Below are 12986 nucleotides of genomic sequence, written 5' to 3'. Positions count from 1 at the left end.
CCATGCCCGAAAAGGATCAACTCACGTCCAACATGAGTGGCACAAAGAGCTAACTCTACTCATGGACACAATGGCACCCGATGAGATGCAACTGATGCTCAAAATCGTATTAGGAAACCAAAACCTATAAAAATGCGAATTTTACCATTTATGCACAAGAGTTTCAATTTGTCATTTCAATTGGTAAAACATTTCAAAGAATTATGTTATCCATCAAAAAGGCGTGAATCTCACATAATTACATACTACTACTACTCACTACTTATACATAGAGATGTCAAATTTACCTGTACCTGTAGGCAAATATACCTATATGGGAATAAGGATGAAAATTATACACTCGACGGGTACGGAGACAGGGACGGGAATGGGTTTGACTCGCGAGAACGGGGACGGGTATCATGAAATTCGTACCCGACTCGTCCTGTTGCCATCCTTACTAGTCACACAATATGACTCAATTGCATTCCCTTAAGATTTTCAAAGGAACCCACAAGCAACTTAAATCATACCAAATCAATTTTATATACAAAATTAACCATACATACATACATACAAATAACATCAATAAAAGAGTTGAAGAGTCATTTCAAAGACAAAAAGAATATATACAAATTGAGATTTTCTCTCTTACAACGTACGACAAAACAAGGATTGGAGATCAATCTTATTACTTAATAATTATCTCACGTCCAAGCAAAATTACTCACATCTCTTTACCTTGATGAATGCTCAACAAAAGGAGTAGATCTCTTGAATAATCTTTTACAGTCTATAGTTCTCTCCTCAGTTCTTCATAACTTAAAGCATAAAAATAAGAAGCATGAAAAAAAAACTGACATAACTCCTTTTAAAAACTTAATCCCTCCCTCAACTTAATCGATTAAAATATTTAATAATAATTCTCTTTTCCTTTCTTCAAAACAATAAAGTAAAATAATTAATAAAACCGTATAATTATATACATGTATTAATAAAAATATATCATAATTAAAACTCACTTATTTATATCAATAAAATACAATTATAAAAACTAGCCCAAATATTTATTCAAATAATATATAATTAATAATAAAATCTTAAAGTATTATAATTTGACAGATAATGAGTTAAATCACATGAGTTTCTCGATACTAGCACTAAAGTTAGTTAGCTAATTATAAGGTAATTGATATAATGTCGTGAGTGTTAATTCATGTAATTGTAAGCCAAAAAAAACAAAAACAAAAACAGGTTCCTAAACCCCAGAAATTGATGCTCTTTGAACCTTTTCATGTTATCCAATAACACCGTTTTCTTTCCTCCTAATACAACTAACACAAGCCACCTGTCTCCTATCTTTTTCCACCTTGGTATGCGGCAGCTGATTATTAATTTTAAAAGTGACTATTTTTAAACAGCTGAACTTATAATGATATTACATAATAATTATCAATCAATTTTTTTTTTTTTTTTTTATATATATGTTCAAATGTTAATGTTCTAACCGTGCTCAAAAGTGATGGACCATCTGCGGTTAGTTTATCTACACCCTTTTTATCTCTGTACCTCGCCTTCATTTAGCCATCAACTTTTTTTATTTATTCATTTTATCTATCTTTTTAATTAAAAATGGTTTAAATAAAAAAATAAGCTAGTTAAGCTAAATATAGTCTTATTTTAAAGTAACTTTATAAGATACAAAATACAAACATGAGCGGCTAGCATAGCCGACCTATTTTATCATATGGTATGTTGATTGTTGGGGGAAGAAAGGGGTAGTTGGCATGGGCAACATTATGGCCCAACTTCAACATGAAAATAAGAAATAATATACATCAACATGAGTTACACGCCTTCTATATGTTCTCATGGAAAAAAAAATTGTCACATTAGACTATGATACAAAAAAAATAATAAATAAATAAACAAAAGACGTGGCATCTCGGAAGTTAGTTCGTTTTTTACTTGCTAATAACATAAAAACAATAGAAAATAAAGTTACAAACACTTTTTAAATATGGAGTCTTGTTTCAGAGTTGATGGAATGTAAAATAATAATTTGTAAAAGATGTGTTGTGAAATGTTTGTTAAAATTATGATAAAGTTGAAAGAAAGTGGATAGAAGAAGTCTAAGGGAAAACAGGAAGGGCATTAGTGGAGATGAGTGGGAGACAAGTGAGAGATAGCAACACCAACATGATCTCCACTGCTGACTGGGTGTCACATTTTTCTTGTTTTATTAATTAACGTATGAAATGTTTTCTGTGCTTTTCGATTGTGGTGACATCACTGACATGTCTTCGCACCTTCCTTGTTATTTGTTGGGCATCCCATCGAATACCAAATCATCCAATTCACTAAAAGGTAGAATCCATACATAGACCCGGAACATCAATGTATTATATCTAAATATTAGTACAAGTTCAGTTTTTGTTTTTTTTTCATAAAAAATTGATTTAAATATATTTTTATTTTTTATAAAATTAATACTTTTTTATAAAAAGTTTTCTTTATTTTTTATTTTTGTAAAATTAAAATTATTATTTTTAGCCCTTATTTTTATGTGATTATTTTTTAACTATTTTTTATTTATTAAAAAGTTAAATAATAATCTTAAGTGTTATTTACGACATTATTGATTTTATATTGATATTTAATATTCTTAAAAAATTTATAAGTCTTAATATCTATTTTAAAATGATCATTAGGAACTAAAAGTAATTGATTTAGATTTTAAAAGGATAATAAAAATTAAAAAAAAAAATTTACAGAGATCAAAATCAAAATTTAATCATTTTATAAGAATTAAAAAAAATATTTATAAGTTTTAGGAGGATGAAAAACAAAAAAAAAATATTAGAGGGATCAAAATCAAAATCATCAATGTTATAGAGACTAAAAATATATTTAAGCCTAAAAAATTTAGATTATTAGAGATTAAGTTAATACATAGTTCCAAATTACATAATAATTAAAATACAAAAATTTAATTTTTAAAAATATAAATAAGCTTTCCAAAATTTAAAAAGAAAAAAGAAAAAAGCTAAATGGTTCTTGTAAGTTGTGATCTCTCTAATTTTGTTAATTTATAATTTAGTTTCTCTATTTTAAAATAAAATGTTATTTTTTAAATTTTAAAATTACACGATTTAAACCTTATTGATAATTTGATATTTCTTAACCAATAAGTTTAATTAGACGTCTTACCATTAAAGTAATGTCAAAAATACTATTTAATTTGAATTAATTTTTTAAATTTAGATTAATGAGTAACATTATTAAAAACAAAGAGAATAAACTAACTTTATTACAATAAAATTACTTATTTTTTTTATTTTAATGATGTTATTAAATTAAATTATTTATTTTATTTTATTTTAATAATACTATTAAATAAATTAATTGGAATAATTTTACTAAATAACATTTTTATTTTATTTGAATAATGTTATTGAATCAAGTTTTTATTTTATTTTATTTTGATAACATTATTAAATAATAATATTTATTAAAGTAAATTATTTGATTTCTTTTCTTTTCTTTGTGTATTGCTATATATTATTCCTTTAACAACTTTTGATGTCAATGCTTCTCCTCCGCTAAGTTGAATGGAAAAAGTAACGAAAGAGTTAATTTAGTTGCATAAACGTAGGATAAGCCTCCCTCCAACGTATATCCAAACAAGGCATAGCAATTGGAACGAAACATGAATGTTAAAAAATGAAGAAAAACAAAATCAAGAGCGAAACAGATATAATTAAATTGAAAATAACATGAACTATAAATAACTGAAACATTGGGTGTGTGTGATGGCTATAAGATCATCTACACATTTTATTTTCCCTACATGATATGCATTAAGATTGTGGATGTGATCATGATTCATGAGCCACAAACAACGTCACAAGTGCATGCGCGTTGATGTTGGGAAGTAAGATCTTTACAATTGCAATGCATTGGCATGGCACTTGCTCCCAGTCTTGCAAGAAACTCAGAAAAACAGCTTTGTCCTGAAGTTCCAAGTGGACATGACCCATCAAAAGTCATCTCTTTAGGGCAAAACTGGATTTTTCCTATCATTATAAACAACAAAAAATTAATACCATTACTCACATCATATGTATCACAATACCCCACTTATATTTTTGTTAAAACACGTTAACAAAATATAACTAACGTTATCTTCGCAATATGCAGTTTGCAAAAGTAATTCATATAGTTTTTTTATGGAAAATTTATCTAAGCATATCTCTATTCAAAACTCTTATGGATGACAAAAAAGAGAACATCAATTAATTCTAAAAAAATAAATTTCTGATAATATACCATAAGTGTGACTCAAGAGAGCAAACAAAACCAACACAAGTAAAAAAGTGTTTGGTAGCTTCATGATGATATATGCTCCAACACGATTTTTTTAACTTGAACTCTTGAAATGGTTGTACATTGGTTGATCCAAATAAAAGAATATATATAGGTGGACTTGAGTTTTTTTTTTTATGGTAACACAAAAAAAAAAAAAAACGTGTGCTGAACAGGTGTTGATTCACAAATTGATTTTAAAATTTTAAAAGAATAAAATAGATCATAATTTAAAAAATAAAGAGAGAATTACAGAAAAATTAGAAATAAAAAAAAGAAAAATTTAAAAATAATTCTTATTTATGATTTTACATTAACACTTAGAAATATTACATCAAGAGAAATTTTTTTTAATAACATATCATATTTTATTCTTTATATTTAATATTATTGATTTTTTTTCTCTAAAATTATGGGTAAAATTTTGTTGACTAGTATGAAATATAATTATTGATTCTTTTGATCCATGAACATGATTCATGCAATATCCAAAAGCTAACAATTAAAGATTAATCTACACTTGCATTTTTTATTACTTATTCACAATTAATTTATTTTCTCTAATACATTTTTATATAATTTATTCATAAAAAAATTATTTTTATAATATATAGACTAAATAACATTTATTTTGGTGTCTCTCCAACAATGGGACCTGGAGCAATCGCTAGTAATAGAAATAGGTCAGATTAGACCATACTTTAAATATATACGCTGAGTTTGTTCTACCAAATTAAAGCCTAAATTTGTCCTATTAAAATTATTAAATAACATTTATCATAGACTTTTTTTATAAGTCTGATCTGACTCTTTTAAAGTCTGAAAGGACTTGTTAAATATTTAAATTATTAATGTTAATTAAGTGAATAAACTTTTTTTTTTTTGATCAGCTAAGAGAAATTTGTATTAAGGAGGCACTAGGGGTGCCAAACCCAAATACAGAAGTGTTGAGAAATAGAAAAAGTTACGAATAGTGTTATGCTACTCCACCCTGTTTACAAAATACAGAACTAGGATACACACTTGATACAAGAAATAGGATCCATAAGCCAATTAATTTTTAAAAATCAACCAAATCAATTTTAAAATATAGTTTACTCAATATTTTTAAAATTAAAATTTTAAAATAAATATAGGAGAAAAATTGAATCATTTTTTGTTGAAGAAACAATTCAAACTTATAAATCTATAATAAAAATAATAATTATATAAAAAAAATTTAATATTGATAATTTATTTTTATTTAAAATTTATTTATTTGTTTATATTTTAATAGTATATATTAATTTTTTATTATATTATATAAATAAATAGGTTGACCTATTAAGCTTAATAGTTTTTTCTATAAGTCTAAATCTAACATTTTTATATAAATAAACTTTTTTAAAAATATAAACTTGATCTTTTTATTAATTAGGTCACATTAGATTTTAAAAAGGTCAAATCATAAACTCCTATTTAAGACATGACCTATTTCTATTCCTAGCAATCACCCACCAATTCATGTTTAGGGTCATCCTTGTATCCACGCACGCGTCATCAATGCTAATAAAGTAATAAAAATTCTATAAAATTTGTAATTTTAGTATCTTTGTCGATCGTTATAATTATAATGTTGATTATAATCTAATATTTATTATATAACATAAAAATTAATATTTAATAATATTTAGATTAAATTTTTAATTTTTTTTATCTCATAAAAGTGATAAATATGATAAAAATAAAATAAAAATAAAAACTAAAAATATAATTTAGACTAAATATTATTAAATATTATTTATTGTACCATTTATTTAATGTCATGTTATGATAAACATTAAAATTTTAATGATCAATAAGTAAATATTTAGTAAAGAAAAATCAAAAATAAATTTCATAAATTTAAAGAATTAAAATTAGGAAATTAAAAATTAAAGATCAAAATAACACATTAAACTTTATAGGATGATTAAAAATTTAATTTATTCTATATATATATTATTTAATAGAGATATACTCCAATTAATTAAAAGATTTTTTCATAATAAAAGTAACTGAAAATGGTACTCCCTCCGTTTTTTTTTCATAGTCGTTTAAGGTTTTGCACGGGACTTAAGGAAATCATTGATATTTTAGTTTTCAAAAATATTTATTACTTACTTTCCTATTTTACCCTCTATTTTTTTTTGCATGTTTTAGACTGTTGAACTACTCCATTAAATAGTTGTCCCTTTTTTTGTTTTTTATAATATTTTGTTAAGAACATATTGCTCTTATAAATGTATATTAACTTTATGTGAGTAGTTAGAGAAAAATTAGGTAGACATCAAAAATAAATACACACATTGTTCAAGAAACATGTATTAATTATTAAGGGTAAAAATGGAAGAAAAAAATTAATAACTCATTGATTTTAGTAATATGACAATGAAAAAAAAATAACAAACTCTGACAAAATGACTATGAAAAAAAAACGGAGGGAGTAATAAATAGAATTAACCATTGTTTTTCATTAAATACAAAATATTTATTATTTCGAAATACACATCATTTATTATTTCACTAATTAATGATATACTCACTATTTATTATTTCATTAAATACATATTAAAATCATTCTTGAGGAAACAGACAAAATTTGTTATAGTGTGCATGAAAGATTTTAAGAGTGTAACTCATTTTTCTCCTCTCTCTCCTTTATCTCTTTTTTGTTATTTCTTGTTGTCTTTTCTCCTCTTTCTTTTCTCTCTTTTCTCCATATTGTCCTCTCTTTTATTTTAATGTTAACATAAAAATATAATAAAAAAAAAAATTTAAATATACTTTTAGTATCTAAAAAAAATAAAAGAGTTTTAAGTTTGGTTTCTATAATTTTTTTGTTTTGTTTTCATTTTCAAAATTTTGTAAACATTGTTTATGATCTTTTTGTAAAATGTTTTTTTTTTGCAAAATAAGTAAATTTTTATTTTTTCGTAGGAAAGTTTCCTGCGAATTTTTTCGCAAGAAATTTTGCAGGAATATTTTATACAAAAAAAATTAAAGAAATTACTATAAATTTTATCAATAATTTTTTAACTTTCAAATGCTCACAATGAATTCATCCGAAGCATTTGTTTCCATGCCTCCAACATGTGATACATAATCTTTTAAATTCTAAGATTGTAGATTATAAGTCTAACACTGAACCATATAAATCAACTTATTAGGTAAGTGTTGTCCCAACTTATATACTCTTTAATTACTTTATTTTTAATCGATGTGGGACTTGAATTTTTTTTTAAATATTAAACTTATAAATTTAAATATATTTTTTTTATTTTTCCTGCGGATTAAAATTTGCAGGAAAATCCGCAGGAAAAGTTACCTGCAAATTTTTTCTACCATTTAGTAAACATTACTTGCGAATTTATTTTTGCAAGAAAATCTACAAGAAACAAAATAAAATTCTTACAATATTTTTTGCAAATTTTTATCATGAAAAAAAATTCTATGATTATTAAAATTGTAGCAAAATTTGTAAGAAATATCTGTAAATTATTTTTCACAAATAAATTCGCAAAAAATTTCTGCGAATATTTTTTTGCAGGAAAATTCGCAAAAAAATTCTGCGAATATTTTTTTGTAAGAAAATTCGCAAAAAATTTCTGCGAATATTTTTTTGCAGGAAAATTTGTAAGAAAATGACACTTTTTTAGTAGTGTTTGTAAAATGTTTTTTTTTCTTGTAAAATAAGTAAATTTTTATTTTTGTGCTGTAAAATATATATTTTTTATTTTCATCCTCTAAAATTTATAATTATTATTTTTAGTCTCTAACAACGATTTTAAAATAGATAAATAACATTTATTGTAACGATCAATAAAATATTTTAGAGGTGTTACATTTATATATTAACATGCTATCACTAACAATTATAAATAATATCTAAGGCGGTTACTTAGTCTTTTAATAAGTAAATAAATAGTTAAAAATAATTACATAATAATAGGGACTAAATAACATTTATAAATTTTTAGAAAATTTAAAACAAAGAAATTTTTTTATAGAGACTAAAAGCAAAACTTGTTGAATTTACAACTAAAATCATATTTAAACTTTTTTTAATTATTGATTATTTATTTTTCAAAAATAAAATAACTATTTTGTAGTATTAACTTTTAATTATTAAATATTTAAAATTGATTAATGTTTATTTTTATAGTTTTTTATTTTAAAATTTATATATAAAAAATCAATTTTTCCTATAATGTAAATTAAATTATTTTATCCAAAATAAAAATTTAAAACTTAAATTAATTTATACAAAAAATATTCAATAAATGATAAAAATTAAAATTAAAAAGTCAAATTCTAAATTTCAAAATTCTTCTTTCCAAATACAATCTGAATGTCTGTCATGAAATACATTTTTTTTTTCTATTCGCAAAGAACTACAATGCCGGTAATAAAGAGAATAGTAAGAGAGAAAAAACTATTAAATAGCTCATTACTAACTTTCCTTATGTATGTAATGATACTTATGGTAAAACTACTATCAATATATTTAAACAAATGCTAACATATGATTTTATTTGGTTAATTCAAACCATTTATCTGTCCATAAAAGCACACTACTGCATAAACATGAAAAATTAACCTTATCTTTATATTTACTATCTTAATTTACTTCTTGTTTTTCTCATTTCTAATAATCCTAACATTCTTTTTTAATGTAACATTTGGTTTAAAATGTGTTTAAATATCTTTTTTAATAAAAATATCAAATATATATAATATTATATTTCCTTTACAATATAATGACTTGACAGGTCATCACACTATTATTAAAATATAATCAACTTTAAGTAAAAACGAAAATATGCATAAAGAAAATGTATGGAATAGTAATACATAACATATGAAATCCAATACGCATCCTATACATTAGCACTAAACAACTATCAAACCTTCCTTATACAGACAATCGCACACTCCAAAAAAATATATGACTCTATCGGATAAGTCACACAAAATAGTCAACATCATCTTGTTAGCCTACCATCTAATCTTGTTCTACTTGCATACCAAGTATGATCATCACAATTCCAACCACAAGAAAAAGAAGGATAAGTTTACAAAAGAAACAACATATTACATCACGACAAAACAACAAAAGTAATGGTCAACAATAGTACAACTCATGACTTAACAACATATTCAACATTTATCAATTTTATTATGAACATCAATTTAAGCAAAATATTAGCATTTACTATATCATCATGCATGTCAACTAATGAAGATCCCTTACAACTGAAGTTGAATAGTTTAAGTGGCTTATCCTTAATGAATCACAACATTAAACCTATCTCAATTAGGTTAGGTATAATACAACATTAGGCCTCATAAGAAAGTAAAGTATAGGCTACTTAATTTGATTTCGCAAACTTTGTTACTTAAACAAGGAAGTATGGTACTAGGTCAAGATAGAATAATTTGGAAATGGGTCTACCATGGCATTAGCTAGCTTAACTAAGCTACCCATGAAATTAGCCCACCAACTACCCTCCAAATACCACAACCCTCCGATACTAGGTTAGGGATTTTAACCCCTGACTTCATATTTTACTTGATTAGTCATTCAACTACAATATGATTCGACTACTAATTCCACACCAAAACCACATAGACCTTAATAGGAAACAACTTTTAAAACAACTTAATTCACTTCTAACATCTATGTATCTCAACTTAGACATGTATCTCAACTACCACAACTTTATCGTTTTAATTTACAATATGCTTTACAACTTTTCACTTTTATCAAATTAATCAACAATATACAACTCAACATTAATAGTATTCATCATCAATTATTATCATTTAACATCATCTAAATATCAATAATTTATTATATAACAACTTAGGACATCATATGTTACCATATGTTATAAGGGAATTAACACATATCATTTTTAACATGTAATCATCAATTAGCATACAACCACAACTTCTACATAACACAACATAATTGGAGTTTCACTAATTCAATCGCACTCATATTTATCTCATATGAAAGCTAAAAAGGTTATCTACAACTATAATGAATACTTTCTGAATCCATCATATACTATACTGAAAATTATAAAAACTACAATAATTTACCTAAATGTTGACAACTTGATATTTATTCACTAAAAAAGTCATAACTGGAGTTCTATACCTCCTTTTTAGGTGATTCTAAAGACACTGAAAATTTAACATCCAACGCTACAACTTTGATAAATACCTTAAGATCAAATTCGATCATTTATCCCCGTCGTTATAATGCTCAATTCAGCGTTTCAATGATAAATCTTAGTTAGCCCATTTTTTCCCACAGCTGCAATGCTTAACTTCAACTGCAACGTTGAGTCTCGATCATCCTAGTTTTTTCCCATGGCTACGACGCTCAACTATAACTATAGCATTGGATGCAGAGTTTTTATGTATTTTCATGGTTTTTCCTTTGTTTCTCACTTACACTTCACAAATTTTCCTCTTAAGCACCTCATTATCTCTACTAGATTCATATATACAACTCAAAAATTTCATAAAACACCACATGCATCCATCAAAGCACCAAGATCATCCATTTTTTCTCCAACTCATTCAAGCACATCCACAACTCCATTTGAACATGCAATCTATTTAAACTTAACCAACTCAACCACAAATCACATTTTTAATGATGATCCAACCACATGCAACTCAAAAGTTATAGCTTCCTTTACCTTTTCGGAGAACTAAAATGTGCCAAAAGGGAAAGAGGAGAAGAAGTTTCGCACACTCTGAACGACCCCATAGTTAAGCCATAATTCAACAACTCAAACTTCCTACTACTTTGACTAACTAAAGAAGGGAAGAAGAAAAATAAAGGGCAAGAAGATTTTTAGTTAAAGAAGGAAAGAGAAAAGAAAGAAATTAACTCTCACTCTCAAAAAGTTTTTATGAGCCCATACTAAACCCGAGTGTTACATACAATGTGTAAATTGTCATAATATTTTTAGTTTTAATTTATTTTTCTTCTTTTCTATATTTATTAACTTTATTAATATCTTTTTTACTTTTCATTTCTTTGCCTTTAAATTTTTATAGATATCTTAAGAAACAGTTAAACAAATAATAATGAAATTGACTTTTTTTATTGTGTACAGTAATCCTAAATATAGCATAACTATGCATTAATTATATTCTACTTTCTAAATTTTTAAATCATATTATTTGAGTTTTATCTTCTTCTAATTTTTAAATCAAATGGAAATTATTGCAAGTTCATTAATTTTTAATAAATCATGAAAATATATTTTATTTATTGCACAGATCATATCTAGCCAAATAAAACATAATTACTTTCTATTTTAAGTTATTATATATCAATTTATGCTTAATTAATAATATTATATCTATAATAATATATAAAGAAAATACTCCTTTTATATCCATTTTTAAAGACAACTATATCCTTATATTATATTTTAATTTTTTCCTACTAATTTATATTTAAGAATAAAATAGAAAGAAATATATAAAAATATCTGTCTTCTTTAAAAATAATAACTACCACTTTTTTCAAAAACACTAATTTTTTTTTTACTAAGGCACAAAATATTTTTTTTCTGCTAGTTCTAATAAAGATACATGTCTTATAATTTTTTACTTTAAAAATATTTTTCATTTATTTTTGTCAAATAAATATCAAGTAAAAGAACACCAATTCTCAATAAATAGTAAAAATATATTTTATTGCATTACTTTTGATAAATATAAATAGTCTAAATTTATTATATATATATATATTCAGTTAGTTCAGTTTTCAATATAGAAACCAAAAGCCAAATAAGTGTGTAGTTTTTGTTTATTCGTTAATTTGATTTTGTTATTTTTGCAAAGATTAATTTAATGATTTAAAACAGTTTGATCAGTTCGTAATAAACACCCTAATACATAAGAAACAAACACTACACAATAACACAAGCAAATGGGATGCCATGCACTATTTAACATCTTTGGTCAAGCATAGTAATCAATGGTACATAAATTTGTTTAGATTGTACATGACACTATAATAGGAAATTCATTGTTTTAGTATATATGGGAATGAGAATGATCATTTTTTTGATGGAGAAAAGCTTTATAAATTAAATAATGGAAATGTTTGGTGGGAAGAATCAGTTTGACTTTTAAGTTTCGAAAGAATGTATGAGCAGTGTTTTAAAAATTAGATCAGACCGGCTGGTCAGACTGGTTAAACCAGGAACCGATGGTTCAACTAGTCCAAATCTTGAGTTGGATCAGTTATGCATTCGACCTGTTTTAAATTTGAATAAATCGGTCAGTTTTCTAGTTCAACCAGTGAACCGATTGGTCGAACTGGTGAGTCAAACTGGTTGAACAAAAAAAAAGTTAATAATTTTTTTAATGTATTTTTTTATACAAAATAAAAATAAAAATAATTTTAAATAAGATGAAAATTGAAATTTAAGATAGGATATGAATTTATTGAAATTTATAAGTTTAAAATATATTTAACATAAATATTTTTTTAGAAAAATTAATAAAAACTGGGTCATGCGGTTCAATTAGTGATCCATCAGTTCAATCTGACCCACTAACTTAGTACCTTAACTAATTTGATCACC

The 12986-nt window shown here is 24.6% G+C and overlaps 1 long non-coding RNA gene across 1 annotated transcript; it reads right to left on the bottom strand.

Annotated features, from left to right (window-relative positions):
* Positions 1 to 3723: 3723 nt before the first annotated feature.
* Positions 3724 to 4456, bottom strand: LOC109798898 (uncharacterized). Its single transcript, XR_002239821.2, has 2 exons — positions 4309 to 4456; positions 3724 to 4055 (listed from the first exon to the last, which is right to left on the bottom strand). It is a non-coding gene; the product is annotated as an uncharacterized LOC109798898 (long non-coding RNA).
* Positions 4457 to 12986: the final 8530 nt, after the last annotated feature.

Source organism: Cajanus cajan, chromosome 4 (assembly GCF_000230855.2).
Source record: "Cajanus cajan strain Asha chromosome 4, NIPB_CcT2T_4, whole genome shotgun sequence".
NCBI lineage: Eukaryota > Viridiplantae > Streptophyta > Magnoliopsida > Fabales > Fabaceae > Cajanus > Cajanus cajan.
Note: the sequence above shows the minus strand (reverse complement) of the source record. Positions and strands in the feature narration are given on the sequence as shown.